Raw genomic sequence first — 6000 nt, forward strand, 5'->3', positions numbered from 1 at the left:
ATTCGAGGTAACTGAATATTAATAAAATTCTCTTTTTTTTTTATTTTCACTGTATACTCGTGTTACAACACGACACCGAAGAAAAGCTTTAGTAACTAAAGCATTACAAGTTGTGGTCAATAAAATAGATCAATTTGATGGAAGGGATATTTCAACATATTTGAAGTGTTATGTTCGAGAAATGGAATTAAATCAAGTTTCTAAGAAGAAAATGGTTGAATTATTTGGTCTTGCCACGATACCGGAGATAAGAGGACATATCACATCAATTATGGATAGTTATGGAAATTCGTGGGAGACTTTCTCACGTGCATTGAAAGATGAGTATTTCTTAGAGGACACTGATCATGTTACTAAGAAATTATTTCTGGAATGGATTCAACGGCCTAATAAGAATTTGCAAGCAATGGAGCTACTAAGAGAATTTGAGAGGCAGTACTCTCAATTATCAAAGGTAGAAAAACTGACATTGGAGCCAAACAAGGTTGAATTATTTCTTCAGGCTGCTGATGGAGAATTATAAGAGAAATTGGAATTGCTTCTTGAAAACAGAGAAGAAGATGAAGGATTGACAACAAAGTGGAAAAATATTGAAAATGCGGTGGGCTTACTTGCAAAAAGGGAAAGAAGAAAGGATAGGAATAATATTCTTATAATAGTACAAGCACCAAAAATTCCGATACATACAATGCCATCGACGATGCCTATTGTTCAATCTTCGGCATCCTTATCAAAGAAGGCAGATATGGGAATGGAAGAAATCATACGTGGAATGCGAGATCTTTAAATCAAATTGGCAAAACTAGAAGAGAAAGCTTCCACAAATAATTTGAAGACTGTTTTGAAACAAGGATATGTATTTGGTGTGATGACTTTTCACATACTAGGAAAGATTGCGACGAATTTAATAGCATGATACAATAAGAGATCATTTGTTGGAAAGATGGGAAGATAGCATTAAAGGATACGGAGGATCTCCTTCAAACTAATTTTGGTAAAGTAGGTATGAGAGCATTGATTCAAGATTACTTAAAAGAATATAGAACAACTGCACATGAAAGTGTAAGCTATGGTGCCAGAGTAGATGATAAAATTGGTAGAAGTATAGAAACAAGTGGATTCTGGGCTTCTGCCATTTCTACAATGCAAGAAAGAAAAATGCCTCAAGAGGCATTATTAAGGACAGCAGCTACAATACGAGGTGCGATAGGTTGGGGAGATCTTGTCAAATCTCTTTCGGTTCATGCATATATTGCTAAGAACCAACATGAAGCTTTGATGGAAGAAAAAAGACGAGGAAATTTTGATGACACAAGAGAGGGAAATTCTTCAAAAAAGCAAACCCGAGGAAAAAAGGCTCGTGAAGCGACCTCACAAAAATTGCCTATAAAAGATATTTCAGCATCATTGAAAGAAAGAACAAAGGAAACAAACGATAAGGATCGATCAATTGCATATAAACTACTCTCTGATATTAAAGCTGCAACAGATTTAAAGGGGGTGCTAGAAGAACGTATATTGAATGCTAAGGTAGAATTCACATTGAAGAAAATTCTGGGAATTGCAAAAAAAAGAATTTCACGATGTTATCATTGACAACATTAAACGAAAGAAGCAATTGATAGGCGAGACTAGAATGAATCAGACTATTGATGCAAGAGTATATAAAGAGGAAGAAGAGGGTTGCAAGAATTACAAGAAATCAATAAGTAAAAGAAATGGGTATACTCAACAAGTACGCTTTGATGATTGTAGTGACAAGGAGATAGAAGCTCCTAGCCATTATACTTGAAAGCATTGGGCAAGAATAACTACTAAAGTGTTGGTGAAAGTAGAAGATATAGAGGAACCAATTATTATCTTAGTGGATCATCGTTCTGAAATAAATCTTATGTCTAAGGATCTTTATAAGAAGCAAAAATGGCCAATCGATATGGAATACAGATGGGCAATACAGACAGCTAATAATAAATAAGGCGAATTATATGGAGCTTATCCAGATGTCAAGGTTTGAATTAGAGATATTTCAACAGAAGATTTCTTTGTTCAAGATACGTCTTATCCGTTGATTTTAGGACAACCTTATATTACAGCAACATAGATGGAAACAAAAATACTTGATGATGGTTCTACTTATGCAAGGGTACGTAGTGAAGATGGAATAAAAACTATATAATTTCTAACAGTGCCTCCTAATCATGAACAAAATCGATACAAGTTGAGGAAAAAACCGTTGCCAAGGATTGTTGAAGAATTTAAGGATTTTAGAGAAGTACCATTATAAAGCGGGATTATAGAGGTATAAAAGAGGAGGTACTCTTGCGGGATGTAAGTACCTTTGATGCGGGTTTTGTCAGTATTTTTAAAAATGGAAGTATTATGTATAAAAAAATTGAGGATTTTAAAAGAAAAGAAAGAAAAAAATTATATAATATTGAAAAAGAACTATGCAAGACTGGAGCAATACAAGATGATAAGAGGCTTTTGGATGTTTATGAAGAAAATGGATTAGAAGATTTGTTGGAATTAATTACATCTATTGGATTAGGAGATGATGATAAGGTGTTGAAATTCATTCAAGAGAGGTTTATACCATACTTGAATCTTTTCAAGCCCCAGAAGTCACTATAGAAACAAAATATAAAACAGTGGATAAAAAGGTGAAGCCTGTTGCCGGACCTTTACTAGAAGATTCTAAGGAACAAATGGAAGAAGCATCAAAAGAAGTGAACATAAGAGATCCAATGAGTATTAGACATCGGTTTACTGAAGAGACTCTCAAAGAATTGAAGATTGGTTCTGATGGTTCCTTATTGCCAAAAGAAATTGCTTATTTCAAAGAGATGTTGGCAAAACAAGGTAAATTGTTTGCCTTCGAATTTCATGAAATTGGATGTATAGATCCAAATATTATAACATCTATGGTTATCTTCACTGTACCACATGTACTTTAGAATTTAAGGCCAATTCTAGTATCGAGGGTACATTTACCTAAATTGGTGGAATTATTGAAAGAAAAGATGAGGATGAGAATATTAGAGCCCTCTTTTGCCCCGTATTCTAGTTGATAGTTTAGAATATCTAAGAAAAATGGATCACTACGATTTATTCAAGATATGCAGCCGGTGAATGCTGTAACTATCAGAAATGCGAGAATTGAGCCTATAGTGGATGAATTTGCTGAGGCATTTGCAGGAAGGACAATCTATTCAATGGGTGATTTGTATTTGGGCTATGATCAATTTCAACTTGCAAAAGGAAGTAGGGATATGACAACAATGAGGACACCACTTAGGCTGGTCAGAATGTGTACTCTTCCTCAAGGTGCGACCAATTTAGTTGCGCATATGATGAATGGGATAAATAAGGTATTGAGAGATTTTATTCTAGAGAAGACTATGCCATTTTTCAATGATGTTTCCATAAAGGGATGTAAAGAAGAAGACAAGGATGAAACTTTAGATAAGAGGAGGTGTCGCAAATATATTATTGATCATATACAAGATTATGAAAAGATTTTAACTTGGCTTGGAGAAGTTCATCTTACATTATTGGATATGAAATCTATATTCGGAGTGCAAGAGATTGTAATTATTGAGCATTTATGTGGATCTTATGGAAGAAAACCAGATCCGACTAAAGTTGAAGCAATTGGGAGGTTGAAAGAAGATTGTAACTCTTTGATAGAGGTACACAGGTTCTTAGGGGCTTGTGTATTTTATCGTATTTGGATTCTTCATTACGCTCATATAACAAATCCATTGTATGGACTGCTACGTAAAGATTGCCGATTTAAATGGGAAGAAAAGCATATTCAAGCAATGCGAGCATTGAAGAAATTATTGGTATCACGTCTAGTGTTGAGAAAGGTTGATTATAAGTCCAATAGACCAGTGATTCTTACTATAAACACTAGTCCAATTGCTATTGGGTGGGCTGTGGGTCAAGACGATTCAAATAGGAATAGATTTGCAGTTCAATTTTGAGCTAAAGTTTTAAGTAGTCGTCAGCGTGCATATTTGCAAATCAAAAGAGAACTTTGGGGAGTCGTTTTGGCTATAAAAGCTGAAAGAGATTATTTGATTGAGGCAGTAGTAGTAATTGAAACAAATTACTTGCCATTACTTGGGATGATTACTAACTGTTCGACTCCAAATATTACAATGTTGAAGTAGATTGCTTATATTAAATCACTAAATCCAGAATTTAAGCATGTTTTTAGGAAGGATAATTTAGTAGCGGACATGCTACCTCGAGCAAGGTATGGTAATGAAGAAAAAATGGTTGAAGACATTGATGATGTCGGATTGAAATTCTATTCAGTATCAAATCTTAACAGGGAGGACAAACTATTTCTCGAAGAATCTTATGACGGAAAATTACTGGATATCAGTCATTACTTGAGTACCTTGACTAAGAAAGAAAATTGATCTACGAAAGAATACAAACAAGTAAGGAAAAATTCATAAGGATTTTTGCTTCAGGAAGGGTTCTTATGGAAGAGACGAAAGAAAGGAATTGGGATGCCACAATGGATAATAGGAAATGAGGAAAAAAAACTAAAATTGATAAAGGAGTTTCATGATAGTTTATAGGCAGGGCATAGAAGAATTTGGGCTACCTTTGCTACCAAGTATGAAATTTGAATAGAACGTATATAAACCTGGTCTTTGTTCTTGGGCATCAATATTTTTAGATTTTTATTTGACGTGCCTCTCCATTTATAATATCTAAGATTTTAATGGTATAATTATTGTCACACATATACATACGTTGTTGTACTATAATTGCTTATAATATGTAAAAATTAGTTAGAACATATAATATGTTCATAAGTCTTGGTGTATGTTAGAATGATTAATAGATTAATTTAAAGAGAATGGATTTAAAAAAATTTATTTTGAGTTCTATCTTTTTAAATTATAGCATTTCAAAAAAAAAAAATATAAGACCTAAATATTAATTATGAAGCCTTGAGAGGAGATTAGAGCCTAAAGAAGAAATCTTTAACTAGTAGGAGGCTTATTGGAAGGGATTAAAGCAAGGCATGGTTGGATGAACACAAGGAATTAGGATCTTCATTCCTATTGATTGAAGGCCATACCCAATGGACTTCAAGGAGGTTGCTTGAGGCCTTATTAGAGATTAGGATTTCTCTTTTGAAGTCATTCAAACTTTGGAGGATAGGATCAGCAAGTTTAGGATTTTGAGTACAAATTGGGTACAAATTTTGTATGATTTGTAGTTTTTATGAAAGAGTTATTGGCACTCAAAGTTAAGATGTCAATTTTATACCTACTGCCACACTTTGGGACATAACATACATTTACAGAGAAAAAAAAAGATCAATGACTAAGGATGAAGGTAACACTTTTTTGATTATACCTTTCATATATTTTTTGATGAATTTGGAGTTTGGATGAAAAAGTTACAGAGGCTTGAAGTCAATGCATGCAAAACAAAGGCAGTAAGTGATTTTATTCATATTAATAGTTGGAGCCATATCTTAAGTTTTTGGATGAATTTTGGACTCAAATCTATTGAAAAAGGTAGATTATTGTGTGAAGAAGCTATACATATAAATTTTGTGGCATTTGAGTGCTTAATTTGTGAGATATGAAGAAAATTACATGCAGGTGTATAAAATTAGGATTTGAAGCTACTGTTAGGGATTTGATGATATCATAAGATCCGCAATGAATTTGTAGTTGAAATTTGTTGTGGTAGTTTTTAAAAATACATAAGTACTTCATGTTAAATTTGAGTATGTTTGAACAATCGAATTAGAAGATATGAGTTTTTAAAGTTTGGGAATAATACATTATAAGGATATACAAGGATTTAGAGTTTTTTTTTTATCATATTTTGGATGTTTTGGGAACTTAAGACTTATATATTTGGTGTAATTGCTCCTAAAAGTATTATATATATAAAAAAACTTGGTCTTTCTTATCTCAAGACTTGATTGAGTAATTAATGGCAACTAGGAGCCTTGTGCTT

This window comes from Physcomitrium patens, chromosome 17 (assembly GCF_059467195.1).
Source record: "Physcomitrium patens ecotype Gransden chromosome 17, ASM5946719v1, whole genome shotgun sequence".
NCBI lineage: Eukaryota > Viridiplantae > Streptophyta > Bryopsida > Funariales > Funariaceae > Physcomitrium > Physcomitrium patens.